Source organism: Sorex fumeus, unplaced genomic scaffold (genome assembly GCF_029834395.1).
Source record: "Sorex fumeus unplaced genomic scaffold, SorFum_2.1 ptg000145l, whole genome shotgun sequence".
Taxonomy (NCBI): Eukaryota; Metazoa; Chordata; class Mammalia; order Eulipotyphla; family Soricidae; genus Sorex; species Sorex fumeus.
Genome location: NW_026606202.1, coordinates 47,225 through 70,933, shown reverse-complemented (window position 1 = coordinate 70,933; position 23,709 = coordinate 47,225).

The window sequence follows — 23,709 nt, the reverse complement described above, 5'->3', positions numbered from 1 at the left end:
CTGATGCTTCCTTTACTTTAAGAATACTGGGGCGGGGCTGGAGCGATAGCACAGCTGGTAGGGCGTTTGCCTTGCATGCAGCTGACATCGCCAGGTGTGACCCAAAAAGCAAAAGAAAAAAGAATAAACTGTAACTTTGACTGTTTCAATGTAGTTTTTTACCCCCCATTTGATTGTTTGAGCCTCTGTGATTGAAAGGCAGTTAATGGTGCTTTGCGTGCACATCATCCCGACACACATCTAGCACTGGGTACCCACCTCCCTCCCCCAAGGGCCGGGCTCAGTTTGCCCGCGTGTTGCCTTTGGCCCTCCTTGCTCCCTGGCTGTGTCACTGTAAGTCCTGCCGTGAGAGATCACCGTGTCAGCCCCTGTCCCTCGGATTGGCTGGACTGCGCATGATGCTCATGGCTCCATTCATGGGGCTGCAGGCTGCATGATTTTGTTCGTAGAGCAGAGCGGGTCCCACTGTGTGTCTATGTCTCACAACTTCTTCATCCCTTGGTCCGTGGTTGGGCCTTTGGGTGGTTTCCACGTCTGGACTTAGCAGTGCAGTGGACACAGGCGTGCACGGGTCCTTTCGAATGGAAATCTTTGTGTTTGGGACAAATCTAAACCTTTCAATGTAGCTTGGAGACTCTTGCGAGCTGGAAAAAGTTCCTTTGGGCCCCGGGAGAAGACTCACAAGGTTTGGGCACTCTTTGCATGTTGAAAGCTCAGACTTTGAGGCTCTGGGGCCTCGCAGGAGGAATACTGAGCTGGGAATACTTCTGAGAGCAGAAACAAATAACTTCCTGCAGCTTAGTTGTTAGTAACATGCACAGTTGTTCTGTCTAATCCAGACCACAGAAATGTCCTATTGAGGCGAAACATCAATGACGCTTACATGAAAGATATTTAAGTCAGACTTTGAATGAGATTAGTGGAAGAATTTTCTCCTCCAACTCCCATTTTAAATGAATCTATTTGTCCGGAGGTCAAGGTTTCTCAGCTTTGACACTCGATCATTTTTTTGGCGTTTTCAGAGGGTGAACAGTCGGCGGTGCTCAGGGGGAACATGCTCAGGGGGTATTCGTGGCTCTGCACTCAGTATTTTCTGCTGGCCGTGCTTGGGGGACCAAGTGGGATGCTGGGCATCAAACCTCAGTCTGCCGCTGCAAGGCATCCCACCAAATTTTCTGTTGCTCTGACCCACCCTCTGGATAATTTGTTGTTGTTTTTGAATGATCAAATCTCCCTGAGATACAGTTACAAAGTTGTTGCTGATTGGGTTTCAGTCATACAGTATTGCAATGCCAGCCCCTCTGCCAGGTTACATTTCCCACGACCAATGTCCCCAGTTTCTGTCCCGCCACCCTCCCCCCAGACTGTCTCTATGGCAGGCACTTTCCTTCTCTGTCTCTGTCTCTGTCTCTGTCTCTGTCTCGTCTCTGTCTCTGTTTCTTCCCCCTTTGGGCATTATGGTTTGCGATACAGGTACTGAGAGTTATCCTGTGTGTCCCTTTGCCTCCTTTCGGCACAAAGCTCTTGTCCAGAGTCACCATTTCCAGCTGTCTTTGTCCTGGTGGTCACTTCTCTGTCCCCCTGCCTCTCCCGCAGCCCCTGAGGCCCGGTGGGTTGTTTGTTGGGGGCTGGCTGGCAGCAATTCTCCCCTCTTCCACCTGGTGGCAGTGGTGCACTCTCCCATCCAGGTAGTGGGACTGGTGGTTCCACGCCTCCCTTCCCCTTCCCCTTCCCCTTCCCCTTCCCCTTCCCTTTCCCCTTCCCCTTCCCCTTCCCCTTCCCCTTCCCCTTCCCCTTCCCCTTCCCCTTCCCCTTCCCTGCAAGCAGACCGGGTGCGAGCAGCAATTCCCAGTCGCCGTCATGGGTCCTTCCTATTTAATTCACGGCCTCAGAATCACAGCCAAAATCAGATCGAACAGGACTGAGCACGGCTCCTCATGATATTATGCCCCCGCACGGTCCCCTGAGCCCCTCCCAGGTAAGACCTGAGTGCAGAGCCAGGAGTCAGCTGGGCATAGCCCCAGCGACTCCCAAAAACCAATAGAAAATCATTATTTTTTACATATACTTTTCCCCTAAAGGCACTCTTCTGAACCCAGTAACTATTATTAGGTTCTAAGAAACCTTCCCAGGCAGCACATTAAAAACAAATAAATGTGCCTTTCTGACATTATCGTCAGAATCTTAGATGTATGTTTCAGATTTTCTGGGTACATGGCAAGTTTCTACTGTGTAACAAAATCAGCTCTTTTTTCCCCCAAATTCTAACCCCTCATATCCTATGTCCTGTCTTGCAAAGTAAGCAGCTGAAATAGTTCATCGTACTGAAGGAGTTAGGATGTGTCTCAGAGAAGACGGTTTGAACCACAGACGAATAAATTGCTGTAGACATTTGTACGCTTGCTGACTCCCCAGCAGAAAGTGGTCACTGAATGAATGTGTCCATATTTATCATAGGTTGCATAAAGAAGAATAAACTGACATCCTGTTGCTCATTGTTCAATTTTGAATAAAGTGATGGGCTGTGCTGTATCGAATTGCAAGTTCTTACCCCACAAGAGATGTGATGAATGATATCCCCTTTCAACAAATGTATCTGCTAGTTCTGGCCTCCGGGAAGGAATTAGGAGACATCTATAAAAATTCAGACACTGTCCCATTAATCCGGTGAGACTTTATGATCTTACTTTTCCTCTGTAGTGAATAAAGAACACAAACGTGAAAGATAATCACCCCAGAAGCCTTCCCGTTTTATGTGTTCTTTATGTGTTTTTAACAGAAAGGAGAATACGGGGCATTTTATAAGATGAAATACAGCGAGGCTGGCTGCAATTTAATCAGCACGGTATTCCCTGTGTTAGGACAGAAGGTACCTTTGTGACTCCATTGCTAATCTGCCTCCAGTAAGCAGACATCTTAATCTTTTCACAATCTAGGTCTTGTTCAGCCGGCTAGTTGATTTCACAAGTCAGAAAACCGACTCGTCTGAGCTGCATTGATGATGGAGTTTGGTGGTATCAATCCCTATCTTAAACCTTTCAACATCCTGCCAATTCTACCCAGGTAGAGGAGATGGCGGTAAATAATTCTTGCCCTTGCTGTTTCTTCCTTTGAGTGAAAAGCTCATCCATAGTGTTAAGAGCCACCAACAATCTTTTCTTTTGCCTTTGGTCCCCAGACTAGAGCTTGGGGCAGATCCAACCTGCCTACTGTTCTTGTTGATAAAGTTTTGTAGGGACACAGTTGCATCCATGACTTTCTCTATTGTCCATCAAATCCAAACTGTCTGCTATTCTTGTCAGTAGTTTTATTCAGACACAGCCACATCTATTCCTCTCTGTACTGTTAAAGTCAAAGTGCCTGCTGTTCTTGTCAATAAAGATTTATTGAGGCACAGCCATATCCATTCCTTTCTCTGCTGTCTGTGATATCTTAACTGCCTGCTGTTCTTGTCAATAAAGTTTTATTGAGACACAGCCACATCCACTTGTCTCTGTCCCATCCAATTTGAACTGCTGGCTGTTCTTGTCAATAAGTTTAAGTGGGACACAGCCACTTGTCAGTAAGTTTTATTGGGACACAGCCACATCCATTCCTTTCTCTGCTGTCTGTGAAACCCAACCTGCCTGCTGCTCTTGTGAGTAAAGTTTTCTTGAGACGCGGCCACATCTATCCTTTCCTCTGCTGTCAGTGGGTAATTCGGTGATGGAGCTGGGAGTTGCCATAGGGACAGTTTGAGCACAGGCTAGCAAGCATGTCCTGCCTCTTTCCAAAACACTTTGGCTGGCTCCTGCCTTAAGCTTCTCCCGTGGATTCTCCTGGCAGGTGGTGTTGCTTGAGTCTGGGCAAAGCTGGGTTCACTGTAGGTGGTTTTGGATGCCACGCCGTGGACTTTGTAAGGGCTTCCTGATGCTAGTACATTTACTACGCTTGCTTCTAGCCATCACCCTTAGCATCTGTTTGCCAGATGTGAGCACATCTTTCATTTGCAGCTTGATCAAATCTCACTTGATCAAGGGGATTTTTCCCACCCAAATCTTCCTTGAGTTTTCAACCAATAGAACTCTCTCCTTGTGTCCTAGTTTTAAATTTTATTTACAGTTTTCATGACTCGAAACAGATATTAATTTGTTCTCTTCAACATTGTGGTAATGGCTCACTTCACCAGTTAGAGCCAATACAGGATGCTTTGTTAAAATCGATTTTCAGGTCAATGGCAGACAGATCTTTAGTAGCAATGTGTCCCTTGAAGATAGAATTCAAAGTCACAGGGTGTCTTGTGTTTGAACCTGGCTACCCTCATCCCGAAGGAAAGTTTTAGTACATCCCATTTTCTAGTGGAGGTCTAGGGAAGCCAACCTAGGTCTAGGGAGCACAGACCCAGGAGTTTTCCTTTAGGACAGAGATAGGAGGAATCTAGAGCACAGACCAGGAGTCATCCATGAGCACAGAGCCAGAAGGAGCCCTGAAAACAGAGCCAGGACTCACCCCTGAGCACTGAGCCAGGTGTCAGCCCTGAGCACTGTCAGTTGTATCCCCCTGAGAGATAAGTCAACACAATGGGGAAACAGATCGTTGTTCGCAGAAGGGAGAGAAATGGATCCTGTGTTGATCCTCCTCGTGGGGTCCCGCAGGCAGAGCACTTCCCCGGGACTGTGAGCACCTCCTGTGCCCACACCAGACCCAGCGGGGACAGAGGAAGAGATCCCCGCTCCTCCCGCCCTGTGATGGGCCCTGTGGCCCTCAAGCACTGTGACCCTGAGCCCTGTGCCACGTCCTGTCTGGGGGACACCGAAGCCCATGGTCGGGACCAGGGCTTGGCCACTCTGGACTGTGCCGCGGAGACTGTGCAGAGGCACGTGGGCATGCGGGGAGCCGGGGGCACTGTCGGGCCGAGGCAAGGCCTGGTCGGGAAGGACCGGCCTCTGTGTTGGGCCGTTTCCTCCCCAGCTCCTTCTGCTGCCACAAGGCGCAGTCCAGCCGGAAACACCTCTTACCCTTCCGTTCTGGCCCCAGGGAGCTTTCTCAGGCTGGGGCTGGTGAGAAGGCACTGGGCTGGACATTTATCGCCCGATAATCCCATTGCAGCTGCTTTAAGTCGTGTTGGAGCAATAATGTGGAATCCATGAGGGGTCGTTAGAGGTGGGCTGGGAGGGGGGAGGGCGAGGGCCTTGGTGCAGGGAGGGAGCACAGCGGGGTTGGCACTTGGATATTGTGTGCCAGAAGCAACTGTTAGCAATAACTTTATGGATAACGGCAGTGTAATAAAAGTAACTTTAAAAAATTTCTAAAGCAATAAAAAGAGGAAGGAAGAGAAGGAAGGAAGGAAGGAAGGAAGGAAGGAAGGAAGGAAGGAAGGAAGAGCGGGAGGGAGAGAGGAAGGGGGAGGGAGGGAGGGAGGGAAGGAGGGAGGGAGGGAGTTCAGGCTGCCTTCATGACACTGGATCTCTGTTGGGGGTCACAGGGTACACAGCATCCCCTCAAACTTTCCCACTTGTTCAGTTTGACCTCGCGGCTATTGCTGCCCTCTGGTCAGGGGAACTTTCATGCTTGTGCCACTGCCTGAACCTGCGTTCCCCGACCCTGCAGGCTCCTCAGAAGCCAGGAGCCCAGAGCTGCAAAGAGGCGTTCCGGAAGGGAGCTGCACCTTCCAGAACAATCCCCAGGCAGCCCTCCTGGGCCCTAGAGCTGTGAAGGGGGAAGAGCCTGAGACATGTCCACCAGGTGCCCCCGGAAACCCACGTGCAGAGCCCCGAACCCGTTTCCCCGGCTCAGGCCGGTGTGATGCAGTGAGGCAGGGAACTGAGCCACCGCCGCTCTGGAACCCGTCCAGCTGCTGGTCACTGAGAACAGGGCTCAGTGTCCAGGCGCTCAGCGTGACTGAGGTACCTCCTGCCCGTGTATGAGCTGTTTGTCCGTGTGGACACTGGGGGGCGCTGTTTCCTGCCAAAAGCTGCCTGTGAACTTTTCCTGATGCTTCTTTCATTCTATTAATTCCAAGGTTCAAGGAACATGGAAAAAGAGAGTGAGAGAAAGAGAGAGAATGGAAAAGAAGAAAGAAAGAATGAAAGAAAGAAGAGAGAGAGAGAGAGAGAGAGAGAGAGAAAGGAGGGAGGGAGGGAGGGAGGGAGGGAGGGAGGAAGGAGGAAGGAAAGAGAAAGAAAAGAAAGAGAGGGCGCTAGAGAGATAGCACAGCGGGTAGGACCAACCCGGGTTCGATTCCCAACATCCTATATGAGCACTACCAGGAGTAATTCCTGAGGGTCCATGGGCTTTCTAAACAGAACAAAGCATCCATATTTATGAAGAGCACCTATCAGTCCTTTCAATGTTTAGGAACGAAAACCAGAACACAAGTATGTTGGTTTGAAGAGCATTTGTTTAAAAATGCCTTTCAAAGTGTCACTGTGCCACATTTTCATCGTGGCACTTTGGGGAATGGGGAACACATCTGGCAGTGCTCAGGGCTTCCTCCTGGCTCAGTGCTCAGGGATCACACAGGACAGCATTTGGGGGATAAGCGACACGTTGGGGGTCGGAACGAGGTTGTCTGTGTGGAAGGCTAGCACTTTGCCTGCTCCAGTGTCTCTGGCCCATAGATATATTATTTTCTGTAAACAATGCATTACCTGTTCCACATCAGAGTAGGCTGCTGAGAGGTGCCAAGTTTAAAGGTCTGTCCTTTCAGATTTAGCCCAGACCCTCTCGTGTAGGTCTCCTCTGATTTGCCTGGCCTGGGGCTTCTATAAATGGAAGGTTGGGACCGAGCCAGTAATGTTTCAATCCTGTCGAGACCCGGACACTAGGCCAGAGAGTGGGACAGTGCCAGCAGCCAAGCCCACTGGGGTCCTGGCACCTTGCGGGGTTCCCCAGCACCCTCGGGAGAGATCCCTGAGCTCTGAGAGGAGGCTGGGGCTGAGCTGCAGGGACCCCAGGAGGGGGCCACGAGGCACCATGTGCCCCTCGGGGACCAGGGACAGAGAAAGGGCATCCTCTGGGGTTCTTTCCATCCAGCACCAGGGCCACGAGAGTCCCCCTCAGTGCAGATGCCTGGACAGTGGCCTGCTCTGTCTGCCCATCCCCCACAGCCTCATCCCACTTTCCTTCCAGACCCTGCCCTGTCCTGATGCTTGGGTCCTAGTCATTTTTAGATGTGAATTTAACTCTTTAAAATTTAGTGCTTTTTAATTTTTTATTTTAAAATCTTAATTTTAAAATTTTAAAATCTTCAGGCTGGAGTGATAGCACAGCGGGTAGGGTGTTTGCCTTGCACGCAGCCGACCCGGGTTCGATCCCCAGCATCCCATATGGTCCCCTGAGCACTGCCAGGAGAGATTCCTGAGTGCAAAGCCAGGAGTAACCCCTGAGCATCGCCGGGTGTGACCCAAAAAACAAAAATTTAAAATCTTTTTTAAAATTAAAACTTTTTATTGTGAGCTTTTAATTTTTAGTTTTTTAATTAAAATTAATTTTATTTTAATTAATTGTTTAATTCGAATTTTATTTTTAAATTTAATTTTGTTTAAATCCTTTATTTTCCCCCCATTTAATGACGGTGAGATACACAGTGACAAAGTCGTTCACGATTGGGGGAGGGCTGTCATCTTCTGTCCCCCTTTCATGATCTTCCCCTCTGGCCCCTTGAGAATCTCCTGGGAATACTCTAGAGATGCTGATACAGACTAGATTTCCTGCCGAATCTAGGCACCAAACACGTCAGTCTCATTGCTGGCGATTTGGGGTAAAAGGCAATGCGAAGGGAACTCCTGGGAAGCAGTAGAAGCTGGCCAGCCTGCTGCTGGACAACCTACCTACTTCGAGGCGTTTGGAAACTGGTTTTCTCCTGGCTCAGGACCTTGGTGCAGTCACTGGCAGAGGCACCTCTGCTACATCTCAACCTGGATACTGTTGCACTTAGTGAAGATCCCTCTTGAAAGATCCCGGCTGGCTGGTGACTGGTGACTGGTGCCCTACAGGTGCACACACAAACCTGCATTGCACCGTTTCCAAAGAGGCTATTCATTGCGTTGCTGGCTGATGTGGTCCTTTCGGGGAATATCTGCTTTGCAAGATCTCTTTTCTTGTCGGAAATAAGAGCATGCACAAAAACCTTGTACCAATTCCATCCCGGCCACTCCACAGGATCCCCTGTGCACCGTCAGCCACCACCCTGAGCACAGAGCCAGAAGTATGCCCCGAGCTCTAACAGGTGTGTCACAAAAACAAATAAAGAAGAAACAAGAAATCTCCCTGTGTCCAAAGGCTGCCTTGCAGCGGGCCATGATGGCCGTGGCCACCAGCGATGGGTTTGGTTCAGTTGCATCACCTTTGTACTCACCTGCAGACGTGGCGGGAGAGAGGGCAGGAGGGAGAAGCCCAGGGCCCGTGGCTCTTCCTTCTCGTGCTCCTGGCTTCTCAGTTCCTTTTCTTCTCTGGGGTGTCCAGGAAGACGGGGCTGGAGCACACTTTTGGGGGAGCAGACTGAGGGGCGCTCTGCCCCGACATTGGGGCACCCTCACGGGGGACTGTGCAGGGGGTAGGCTGGGTCCCTGCTGCCGCTGCTGCTTCCCACCAGGGCTTTCTCGAACGTGAATTCCTGCTTCTGAGAAAATATGCCAGTCTAGGGAGCAAGACTCCATATGTGACACCCTCCTTCTCCTTCCTGGGCCCCATAATCCTCGGTAACGCCCTGATAATAGGGGTCAGCAGTGGCACCAAATTACGTGTGTGTGTGTGTATGTGTGTGTGTGTGTGTGCATTTCCCCCAGTTCTGGAGAGCCAGATGCCCATCTGTCCTCTGAAAAAGACAGTTCGGAGGCCAGTTATGGCCCTTCTTCTTTTCCAGGATTGCCCAGAAGACCTTAGAAAGACAGACTGAGTGTCTGGAAAGGTCCCAAGTGAGTCTGGCCAGAGACGGATGGAGGAAAAAGCAAGGAGGTCTGGGTGTTTATGACGAGATGGACAGAGCCAAGCCCCAGGATCGGCTAACGCACATCTCAAAGAAAGGGGCTTGGATCGGAGGCCGCCACAGCCCGCGCTATTGAGACCTGAGCTTGCACTTCGATCCCATGCTGTGGCTCTTCCAAACAATGGTTGTTCCCTGGCTTCCCGCCTTGGACCCTAAGGAGGCTTTTTGCCTCGAGGCACTGGAGCCCCAAAGGTGAAAGCTCACAGGCTGGGAGGGTGCTTGGTGCATGGGAGACAGCATTTGCTTCCTGGCACCAGTCACCTCCTGCTCCTCGGAGCACTGTCAGGAGCCATCCCCGAACACTGAGCCCTGCAGTCATGAGCACAGCCAAGCCACGGAAACGAACACTGAGAGCCCAGTGTTCTACCATAGACAGATTGAATCTGGCTCTCTGAGAGAGGGCGCCTGGCTCGGATCTTTATAAGGACCTCAGAGGTTCCTAGTGACCTAGGGTTGGGGGGATGGTGGATGAGGGGGAGAGGCAGGAGCAGCGGGAGCTGGAGGGGTGTTCCGCCTGTGAAGAGACTTGCCCTGCGTGTCCCTGCGGTGGCCTGAGCAGGCTGGACCCCGGGCGTGGCTGTGCTGTGCTGGACAGGCATCCATGCGGGGCCTTGTCCTTGCCCACCTGAGTGACCGCCTTCCCTGTGCTATGCTGAATTTCCTCTCCAGATGGTATCAGGCTGTCCATACTAGGCTTGGTGATTGGCTCCCCAGGATGCACAGCAGGGCTTGTGCTTGGAGAGCACCATTGCGGGTAGGCAGGGGAGGCCGCTGGGTGTGACAAATCTTGAAAGGGAAATGGTTGAAGATCCAACTTCTGGAGTTTCTTCCTGCTGACAAAGGGAGGCTGACCCTGACTGCACAAGGGGTGAAACCTCATGATAACTTCGTTTTTAATGGGCGCCAGACAATGAATGGGTTGGGTTCCTGGAATCATCAACCTCTGAAAGAAAAGATCAGACAGATTAGGCTGAGGAATATTATTAGAGAGTCTTAGACCCTGGAGGAGTAGAAGGTCTTCTCTGGCTTACTGAGGGCAAAATGGTTTCTCGTTTCAGAGAACATGAAAGTTAACAAACACAACAGTCACCAAAGCAGCATAATGGCATACCCAGTCTTACCATAAAAATGAAAAGTAATAACTCCTTCACCCATGCCTCTGGTTGATAGAAAATGACTTCCTGTGTCCAAATCTGTCTAAACTACATAGAAACACCAAGCCACGTCTCTGACTTTCTCAGTACAGATCGGAAAAGCTTCTGCCTATCCATGGAAGCTATCAATAAGAACCAATGGATATTTATACCTTAAACATTTGAGCATTTGATCCTTTGCATGAAGTCAAGCTGCCAGTTGTACCCTGGATAAGTCCCTGATGTGGAACAGGTGGTGTTAGGAGGCTGTTCGACCCGAGATTTCCAAGATTTGTTGGTGTTGTTGGTCTTTGGAGGCCCAGCCATCAGGGATAAGACCAGGCCATATCAAGGGTCAGCCCTAGGGCCCGATGCATATCCAACTGTTCGATCCACTCCCTGACTATGCTTCCTGTTTTTAATCAAAGTAACACTGTAGCACTGTCCTCCCGCTCATCGATTTGCTTGAGCGGGCACCAGTAACGTCTCCATTGTGCGCCTTGTCTGTCACTGGTTTTGGCATATCAAATAAGCCAGTGGGAGCTTGCCAGGCTCTGCCACGTGGGCAAGATACTCTTGGTAGCTTGCTGGACTCTCTGAGAGAGGCCGGAGGAATAGAACCTGGGTTGGCCTCGTGCAAGGCAAATGCCCTACCCGCTGTGCTATCGCTCCAGCCCGTTAATCAATGTAGTCTCTTCAAAATTAGGGAGACATTTATTTATGTCTTTATATCATTTCTGATACGAGGGTCCTGATTATGTGGTGCTGCTCAAACCCTACAGTGCTAGTGTTTACGGGGCTCTCCTGGCAGTGCTTGAGACTCCTGGGCTATACCCCAGCCATGATGCCGGGAGAGAGTGGAGTAGACCATGAAGTGCTAGTGATCAGACAGGAGTCAGCCACATCAAAGGCATCCACACCTCAAGCATTAGATTATCTGACCCAATGATAATGGATTTTGATCTGTTCATGCCTTATTCAAAAAAGCAGAGAATGTATATTAGATAATATATGTGGAAAATTTTTGTGTTCTTGTGTCCATTTTTTTATCACATCACAAATTATATTAGGGCAAAATATGTCATTGATAACAGAAATTCATAAAAACAAGACAACTTTGACATGCTCCTAACCAGACAAAATTTTGTAAAAAGTATGCAAAGTAGAACCATTTATTAAAGGGATTATATAATGTATTCTGAGATTTTATCTAAAGTATTTCACTTGATTTATTTATTTTGCCTGTAAAGGTGAGTAGAGGCTGCCCCAAAAGCCTCCATCCTTCTCGTAGAGCCCGGCAAGCTACCGAGAGTATCCCACCCGCACAGCAGAGCCTGGCAGGCTACCCAGTGGCGTACTCGATATGCCAAAAATAATAACAATGATGGTCCTCATTCCCCTGACCCTGAAGGAGCCCCCAATATGCCATCAGGCTACAATAGCACGTGACAGGGACGAATAGAGACATTACTGGTTGGTGCCCACTCAAGCAAATTGATGAACAACGGGATGACAGCGATACAGTGACAGTGATATCGTTTCTGACTTAGCCTTCTTTATTTGGAAACATGTAATTTTGGAGAACTATAAATCATCTCTTAACTTGAAGTTGTTTTTTTGTTTTACCTACATCCTTTACCTTCCATTGAACACAATGCCTGCCAAGACCAACAGCCTTCCTGTTTATTCTGAGTGATATTGGCAGTGTGAATATTAATCCTAAAAAATAAAAAATAATTAAAAAATATTATTTTTCATTCTGGGATAATGCTATGAGCTCCAATCATGTTAATTAAGTATGAAACTAAAACTGTTGATGTAAGCTAGTACTTAATTAGTGCTATGACTAATCCTCAAGTCCCTATATATTGAAATATGCATCACCCTCCTCCTTCTTCATGGAGAAACCTAGAGAAAAGTCCTTCAGAGTTTCCAGCATCTCAGACGTGGTTTAGCCAGTTTCTGCTGTGTCTTCTTCTAGTCGTGCCAAGGCTCAGCTATTCATGATGCTGCTTCCTCTCTGCAGAAACAAGAAAAGACATTTCTTATATTCCACTGGACCTCTCAGCACAAGCCATTACCTGGGTCTTGTGTTGGAAATTTGAAATTTTATCTGATGCCTCCTTTGCATTAAGAATACTGGGGCGGGGCTGGAGCGATAGCACAGCGGGTAGGGCGTTTGCCTTGCATGCAGCTGACATCGCCAGGTGTGACCCAAAAAGCAAAAGAAAAAAGAATAAACTGTAATTTTGACTGTTTCAATGTAGTTTTTTACCCCCCATTTGATTGTTTGAGCCTCTGTGATTGAAAGGCAGTTAATGGTGCTTTGCGTGCACATCATCCCGACACACATCTGGCACTGGGTACCCACCTCCCTCCCCCAAGGGCCGGGCTCAGTTTGCCCGCGTGTTGCCTTTGGCCCTCCTTGCTCCCTGGCTATGTCTCTGTAAGTCCTGCAGTGAGAGAGCACCGTGTCAGCCCCTGTCCCTCGGACTGGCTGGACTGCGCATGATGCTCATGGCTCCATTCATGGGGCTGCAGGCTGCATGATTTTGTTCGTAGAGCAGAGCGGGTCCCACTGTGTGTCTATGTCTCACAACTTCTTCATCCCTTGGTCCGTGGTTGGGCCTTTGGGTGGTTTCCACGTCTGGACTTAGCAGTGCAGTGGACACAGGCGTGCACGGGTCCTTTCGAATGGAAACCTTTGTGTTTGGGACGAATCAAGACCTTTCAACGGAGCTTGGAGACTCTTACGAGCTGGAAGAAGTTCCTTTGGGCCCCGGGAGAAGACTCACAAGGTTTGGGCACTCTTTGCATGTTGAAAGCTCAGACTTTGAGGCTCTGGGGCCTCGCAGGAGGAATACTGAGCTGGGAATACTTCTGAGAGCAGAAACAAATAACTTCCTGCAGCTTAGTTGTTAGTAACATGCACAGTTGTTCTGTCTAATCCAGACCACAGAAATGTCCTATTGAGGCGTAACATCGATGACGCTTACATGAAAGATATTTCAGTCAAACTTTGAATGAGATAAGTGGAAGTATTTTCTCCTCCAACTCCCATTTTAAGGGAATCTATTTGTCCGGAGGTCAAGGTTTCTCAGCTTCGACACCCGATCATTTTTTTGGCGTTATCAGAGGGTGAACAGTCGGCGGTGCTCAGGGGGTACATGCTCAGGGGGTACTCGTGGCTCTGCACTCAGTATTACTGCTGGCAGTGCAAGGGGGACCAAGTGGGATGCTGGGCATCAAACCCCAGTCTGCCGCTGCAAGGCATCCCACCAATTGTTCTATTGCTCTGACCCACCCCCTGGATAACTTGTTGTTGTTTTTGAGTTATCAAGTCTCCCTGAGATGCAGTTACAAAGTTGTTCCTGATTGGGTTTCAGTCATACAGTGTTTGTTGCAATGCCAGCCCCTCTGCCAGGTTACATTTCCCACCACCAATGTCCCCAGTTTTTTAAATTTGTTGACAGACAATAAATTTATACAGATACCCCGGTGCACAGACAGATACACAGACAGGCATATGGGAAAGCACACACATAATTGCACACAGACTCACCCAGACATATACACAGACACACCCACATGCAACACACAACACGTTCTTACACACAGACAACATGTGTACACAAGGATACAGACATAGACACAGACTGTCACATATATAAATATGTCACACAGATGTGCATACACAAACATCCGTAGACATTTGAAGACACAGAAATGTGCACATACCGACACAGGGACACATAGACACAAAGAGACACACATATATACATAGTCACAGACACTAGACACAAACATTCACAGAATTATACTCTGACACACATATGTGCACACACAGACCCACACAGACTTATAGATAGACACACAGACACTCAATAAATTTATACAGACACACCCAGCGCACACACAGATACACAGGGGCATATGGGAAAATACATATGCATAGAGATGCACACGCAAAGACTCAGCACATACACAGACCTATACCCACATGCACCAACTCACATTGGGATTTAAACAGACTCACAACGTGTGCACACACAGACAGAAACGGACATATACACAGACATACAGACATAATTGTAGCCACACACACAGACATACAGACATGTGCAGACGCAGACATATACGTACAGACACATGTGTATACAAACACACAAACATAGATACAGATACACACATATCCACATACTGACACAGACACAAAGGCATACAAAGCTATGGATACAGACATTTACACGGACACACATGCACACACAGACAACAGATCCGCACACACACTAACTCATATACACAGACATAGATACACACACAGATACAAACATGCACACACTCAGACAACACATATACACAACAGAGACACATGCACACACATAGATACCGTAACACATAGAGACATATACACAGACACTGAGAAACACAGAAGCAAACACATGTATACACAAACAGGTGTATTCAGACAGACATGCACACAAACAGAGACACAGACATATACACAAACACAAAGACATGTACATAGACACATGTATACAGAGAGCAACACACATATACATAAACACACAGCCACATGCACACACAGATATATACATGGACACACAGACTCACAGACACACAATCAAATGTACACATAGAAACACATGCACATAAGCAAGTGACATATATATGTATATATGTATACATACACACATATACGAAGATACACAATTGCATGACACATGTGAACAGAAACATACAGACCCATGCACAAAGAGACACATACAGACATATATAGAGACACACCCGTGCACACACAGAATGACACAGACATACACACAGACACCAGGCATACACACACTCAAAAGACATATATATAGATACAGCAACATGCACACACAGACATATACACAAGCACAACACATATATAGCCATAAACACATACATACAGAGACATACACTCAAGCATATATACACATAATCACACACAGACAACACAGATATATGCACACATATTTTCACAAGCACATGAACACAGAGATACAGACTCACATAAACATATACACAGACACATTGCATGCAACACACAACTCGGTCTTATACACAGATAACATACCAACACACAGATATAGGCATATGCAGACACACACATAGATACTGTCACACACAGACGCACACAGACATACAAGACATTCATAGACAAATGTGCACATACCGACTGAGACACATAGACACAAAGATACACACATATATACATAGACACAGACACAAGACACAAGCATACACAGACACACACATGTGCGAATGCAAGCCCACACAGTCATATACAGACACACAGACATATAGCAGACACACAGACACACAGTAAATTAATACTGACACACCCAATCCGCATGCACATGCATATGCATAGACACACATATGCACAGAGATACACACAGACTCAGACATATACCCAGAATCATACCCATATGCAACATGTCACAACAGGGTCTTATACACAGACTCACAACATGTGCACATTCAGACAGACAGAAACAGATATCTACACAGGCACACAGAAATATACATAGCGACACACACATGTGCAAACACACAGAGACATACATAGACACATGCTTACACAGACACATACCTATACACAGACATACACATGTTCACACATTGACAGACACAAAGACACAAAGCCATGTACAAAGACAGCAGCGTGTATACAGACACACATATACACAGATATATAGCTAAACACACAGAGACACAGATATATACACTCTGAAACACCCAGTGCACACACAGATGCACAGGCATACACACAGACAACACCCACAAGCAACACAGTCATAACACGAATTCATACACAGACTCACGATGCGTGTACCCTCAGACACAAACATATATACAGACACACAGACATGCGCACACACACAAGCATACACAAACATAGATGTATACACAGACACACCCAGTGCTTGCAAAGATACAACAATGAGACATATAAAAAGACACACACATATGTAGACATAGGTACAGATTCACAGGCACCCTCATGTAGCACTGTCACAACTTGTACTTATACACGCAACATTCACACACATAAAACTTGACATATTCAGAGATACACATAGCCATAGAGACAGCCATACACATAGTGTGCGGGCACATATACACAGACATATACAGATGCACACTTATACAGAGACACAGATGCACACACAGACACACACAACATATACAGAAACACATATACACAGAATTATGCACAAATGCCTACACTTACACAGAAAAAGACAGACATACAGATATATAAACAGACACACACAAACACGCACACAAACACCACATACATACACAAACACACGTATGCAGGCACACGACAGACATACACACAGAATCAGACACAGACATATCTAGACACTCATGCATGTGCACACACTGACACACAGACAGACAGACAGACACAGACACACAGACACATACTACACTGGTGTGTGTGTCTGTGTGTCTGTATATGTACGTACATACAGAAACACATGAGTACATGCACAGACAATAAATATATGTACACAGGCAAACAGGCACTGATAGACATACAGACACACACCTAGAGACACGCGAGCATATACACAGACACACATGTATACACAGACACAGAAATAAGCATGTTTATATTCAACAGACATATATACAGAATTAGACATACACAAACATATACACGACACATAACATATGTACACCCACTGACACAGTGAGGCACACACAGACACAAAAGCACAGACAGACACAAAAGCACACAGACATATAGACAGACACACAGATACACAAGATATATACATAGACACACAACACACATGAGCAGTACACAAAAGACTCACATGCAGATATATACGCAAATACACAAACACTACACAGATTTAGAGACATACAGCCAGAGACACATATATAAAGACATGCCCTTGCATACACACAGACATATACACAGACACCTACATGCTCACAGACACGTTCAGATAGAGGCACATGGATATGTACACACAAGACATACACAAACATATACACACAGAGACATATACACAGACACACAGAAACACACATGCGCACACAAACACACAGAGAAGATGGATAGATTTACATACAGACACACAAATGCTCGCACAGACTCAAACAGATATATTTACAGACAATGTACTACAAGAGCAAACACAGACATACACTGACACCGATGCATACATGACATAGATATGCACAGACACAGACATATAGAGACATGCGCACACAAGATACACACAAGACATATACACAGATACACATACACACATATACACATAGACATCTACACAGACACACATGCATGCACACACGGACATATACACAGATACAGAGACACAAACATATATATAGACTCAGAGACAATGGACTCACATAGACACAGACTTGTACATAGCCACACACGGACCTTCACATATGCACACACAAACATACTGATACATACAGACATTTACACAAAAGCACACATACACAGACATACAAACACAGGCACATAAACAGGTGAAAACATGCATGCACACACAGATACAGAAGACACACACCCACATGCATATAGAGAGACATACAAAGGCATATACACACACAGAAGCACAAAGTCATATACAGACAGACACAGATATTTGCACAAACACACAGATGCATGAACAGACACACAGATGTATTCACAGACATGCAGACATAGACAGACACAAACACATATAAAAAAGGAGACAGACACACAGACATTTGCAAAGGCACACAAACACACATATATGCACAGAGACCCACACAGACATACAGAGACACAGTTCACACACAAGCACACAGAAACAAACAAATATACAAAGACAATCAGAGACACACAGATCTATCCATAGACACAGAGACATGCACACATAAGCAAACACCTAGACAGACACAGACAGACACAGACAGACACACAGACACACACAGACATATACACAGACACACCCAATGCATGCACAGATACACACACAGAGACTTATAGAAAGACACACACATGCACACATAGACATAGATACAGACAGACTCGCACAGACAGACACAGACATCCTCCCACATGCAGCACAGTCACAGCATGAAATTATGTGCAGGCTCAAAACATGCACACACAGATACAAAATTGATATACACAGAAACATATGGACATCCACACACAGATGTGCAAGACACATACTCACAGACATATATGCAGACACATTTCTACACAGACACAAATACACATATAGACATATACACAGACACATAGATACACAGAATTATACACAGATGCATACACTTGTGCACAAAAAGACACACAGACACAACAGACATATACAGAGACACACACACACATAACCACACACAGATATATATATACACACACTCAGACAGATACAGAGACACATGCAGATACACAGAGCAGACATGCACACACAGAATGAGACACAGACCTAATCCGCACACACACGCATGTGCACACACTGACAGAGACATCCAGACACACAGAAACACACCCAGACACACATAGAGACACGCAGACATATACACAGACACTATACACTTAGACACCTGCACACATAGAGCTACGCACATGCACACACACAGACAACAGAGACATGCACACAAGCACACAGACATGTTTGTATGTCTTTTTGTGCATAAATCTGTATGTCTTCAGTGTAGGCATCTGTGTATAATTCTGTGTATCACACACAAACATACACAACATATACAGAGTCAAACACGTGCACTCCCACAGAGACATCAAGAGCACAGTTTACATACAGATATATACGTAGAAACACAGACACAGCGAGATATACAGACACACACAGATATATAAACACACAGATGCATAGACATGCACACATAACAGACACACATACAGAATAGACACACAGACATATACACAACACACACATGTGCAACCACAGACAGATACACAGATATATACTTAGACACACAACACACACATGTGCACAGACACATGAACACACAGACATATAGACACACATACTCATATATAGATATATATGTACTAATACACACATATATATACAAATACACATGCACTAAGCAGATGTGCAGACACATACCCAGAGACACACACATATTTAGACATACCCTTGTGCACCTACAGACACACAGACATATACACAGACACAAACACATGCACACAATCAGACACATACATACAGACATATACACACAATATACACACGCACACAGAGACATAACATAGGCACACATATGCACACAGACATACACAGGCTTACACACACATGCACACAGACGTATTTAGGCACAGTACACATGTGAACACAGACTTATACACTGACACAGATGTGCACACAACACCGAGACCCACATGCACACAGAAACCCACACAAGGACACATAAACTCAGATACAAGCATACACACATACACTTAGACATTTATACAAACACAGAGTGCATACACAGATATACACATAGACTTAGACTCACACACCATATACATAGACATATGCACACACAAACATACTGACACACAGACATACAAAAAACACAGACACACACAGATATACAAACCCAGATACATAAGCACAGATGAACAGATGTGCAGACACAGACACAGAGAGAGTCGCAATCACATACACACCCACAGACACACACACACATATAGACATCCAGACATATGAACACACATAAAGATACATACATGGACATATAGACACAGACATACACAGGTACACAAAAAAAGACATACACAGGCACAGTGTATACACAAGCACTAATAAACACAAATATACACAGACACACAGAAATATGCATAGACACAGACACATGCACACAATCAGAGACATACACAAACATACACAGACCCAAACAGATCCACACACATGCACATGCACAGGCACTCAGAGACATATACAAAGACACACAGAGACATGCACAGGCATCTACACAGATACAGAGTACAGTCACGCTGACACACACAATGCGCACAAACAGACATACACACAGACATATACACAGAGAACACACACATGCATACATGGAGACATACACAGAGAGACATATGGCGTGTGTGCACAAACAGGCATAAAGACACACATACATTTTCACAGACAAACCCACTTGCACACACACAGACATATAAAGACATATCACATACACACAGACATATACACGGACACACTGCAAACAGACACAAATAGATATGTATACAGACATACAGATATAAACAGAGACAGATAGGGTCATATACATAGACACAGAGTCACACACACAGGCAACATAAAAGTCACAAGCGTATACACAGACAGACACAGATATATACACGTACATGCAGACATATTCACAGAAAAATACTGTAAACACACAGACCCAAATACATCCTCAGACACACATGCAGACACAGAGAAACACAGACATATAGAAACACACATGTACACATATACATACAGACACAAATATACACCAGCAACAGATATATACACATGGACTCTTGACACACACAGACATATTCACAGAAATATACCGACATGCACACACTTCACTTAAATCACTTAACTTCCCATTGCTCGTCGATTTGCTTGAGCAGGCGCCAGTAACATCTCCATTTGTCCCTGTCGCGTGCTAGTGTAGCCCAATGGCATCTGTTCGCTCTGGGAACATGAAGAGCCTCAAACCGATGGTTCACGATCTTGATGAAGAAGTCTGACCATCTGGTAGGTGGGCGGCCACACGGTCTTTTGACATCCCGTGGAATCCAGTCGGTAACAGCTCTAGTCCAGTGGTCGTCTTTAAATCTCATTACGTGACCAGCCCATCTGATTTTTGACACCTTGGCAAATGAGACAGCGTCCCTGATTCTTGATCATCGACGGTTGTCGGAACTCCGGATTCTTTCTCTCATTTGAGTGAAATGTGATATTCCAAGCATAGCTCTTTCTATTCTTCTTTGGGAGACCTGAATAGTGTTCTCATCTTGTTTGCGTAGGGCCCAGGTCTCTGAGGCATATGTTAATCCAGGAAGAACAGTGGAATCAAAGAGCTGTGCCCAGAGCCGGAGGTTCTTCGTCCTCTTAGCTGTTTCTTCGACGTTCTTGAAGGCTTTCCAAGCCACTCTCTTTCTCCTGCACAGCTCGGGTGCCAGGTCATTTGTCATGTTGACTTCTTGACCTAGGTACACATAGCTGTTGCATTCGGAGTTGGTCGTTCCATTGAGAGCGAATGGGGCATCAGGAACGAGGCTGTTTCTCATAAACATTGTCTTCGTAAGATTCAGCTGTAGTCCAACTTTTCCACACTCACGGTCAAAGTCGGCCAGCATTTGTGCCGCTTGGCTGATGTTTGGTGTTATTAAAACAATGTCATCAGCAAAGCGGAGGTGGTGTAGTTGCCGACCATCTACCTTCACTCCCATTTCTTCCCATTCAAGTCATTGCATGTTGTTCTCGAGGGTGGCACTGAAGAGTTTCGGTGAAATGGTATCACCCTGCCAAACCCCTCTCTTGACATCAACTTCTTTGGAGAATGGTGAGATTCTGGTAGTGAATCTGCAATACAGCTCACGGGGGATCTTGATGTATTGGGCTTGAATGCCCTGATTGGCTAGGGCTTCAATGACCTCTTCTGTCTCAACAGAATCAAAGGCCTTCTTTAAATCAATGAATGTGGCATCTTGAACTCCCGAGAAACCTCAATGAGCTTGGTTATCGTGTGGATATGGTCGATGTTGCTGAATCCTTTGCGCAACATGCACACACACACAGACAAAACACGAACATTTACACAGACAAATACAAAGGTACAAACACATGCACTTACACAGATATATACACAATCTCATATGTGCACATACACCGAGACTCACACAGGCACACATGTACACACAGACATACAAACAGACATAAACAAACACATACCAAGGTGTATACACACTCACACCCAGAAATATAAACAAGAGAGACTAGTCTGAATTTAGGCTCCATTTTAGAATCTTACACATTGATTTTAAAGAATAATTTGCACATTTTAATATTTAAAATTTGCACTGTCACACTGTTGTCCCGTTGTTCATCGATTTGTTTGAACGGGCACCAGTAACATCTCCATTTTGAGATATGTTGTTACTGCTTTTCGCATCTCGAATATGCCACTGGGAGCTTGCCAGGCTCTGGCATGTGGTTGAGATACTTTTGGTAGCTTGCCGGGCTCTCCAAGAGGGAAGGAGGAATCCAACCTGGGTCAGCAGTGTGCAAGGCAAACACTCTACCCACGGTGCCTTCGCTCATTCCTACATTTTAATATTATTATTAATATTTCAGGTTTTTGGCTCATACATGGTGATGGTCAGGGCTTGGTGCTGGCTCTCCTCAGGAGTCACTCTTGGTGAGGAGGGGGTCCTGGGGGTTGTCGGGGATTGAACCTGGGTCTGCTGCATGTAGGACAGACAGACGCCTTCCCCACTCTCTTGCAGCTCCGGCCCTAGTCCCGATCCGTATACTTGACTGCGTCTTCTAAGCTTCTCTATAAGCTGTGAGCTGAGTGTCCCTTCCTTGCAGTGAGGTCTGTGTGCCAGAGTCTCCCTGCTTTCTCCCCCAACTGCAGACTCACCTCATGCCAGAGTGTTTAGAAAAGAGGCAGCCATTTCCTTGTCACGGCAGCCCCGATCCTTTGGGTCCCCTGAACGAATCTTTCTTCTCCTAACTTGATTCAGAAGATAGGTAGAAACGTCGCTTTTTCCTCAAGAGGTGGTTGTATTTTCTTTTAGTGGGGGACACGGGAGTAATTCTAGGTTACACATATATACAGAAAAACACAGACACACAGACATGCACACACAGAGACACACACAGAGACTCACAGATATATAAATAGACATGCACACACAGGCATAATCAAATAGACACAGACATGCATGCAAACAATAACACAAAACACACACAAACATGCACATATACAACACAGACATATACAAAAGAGAGAGACAGATATATAGATACACACATATGCACATAAATATACTCCCATTCGCACAAACACTTGAAGACACAGATACACACAGGCATACACAGACACCCATATGCACACACACCCTTTTGCATATAGACATATATACAGACATACAAAGAGACAGAACAGATCCATAGGCAGACACATGTGGACATGTACACAAATACATAGACAGGGACACAAAGATGTATACACACTGACACACAAAGATACTTACAGACATGCACAGACAAAACCCACATACATATACATGAAGACATACAAAGACATATGTACAGACACACGTACACACAGGCAAACACACAGACACACATGCATCGCACAGACACAAACAGCCATATAAACAGATACTCAGATATATACACAAGTATACACATACACACAGAGAGACTAACAGACATCTACACAGACAAACACAATTGTCTTAGAAATAGCTAAGAGGACAAAGAACCTCTGGTTTCGGGCACATCTCTTAGATTCCACTCTTCTTCCTGCATTAACATACACCTCAGAGACCTGGGCCCTACGCAAACAGGATGAGAACGCTATTCATGTCTCCCAAAGACGAATCAAAACAGCTATGCTCAGACGCCATTG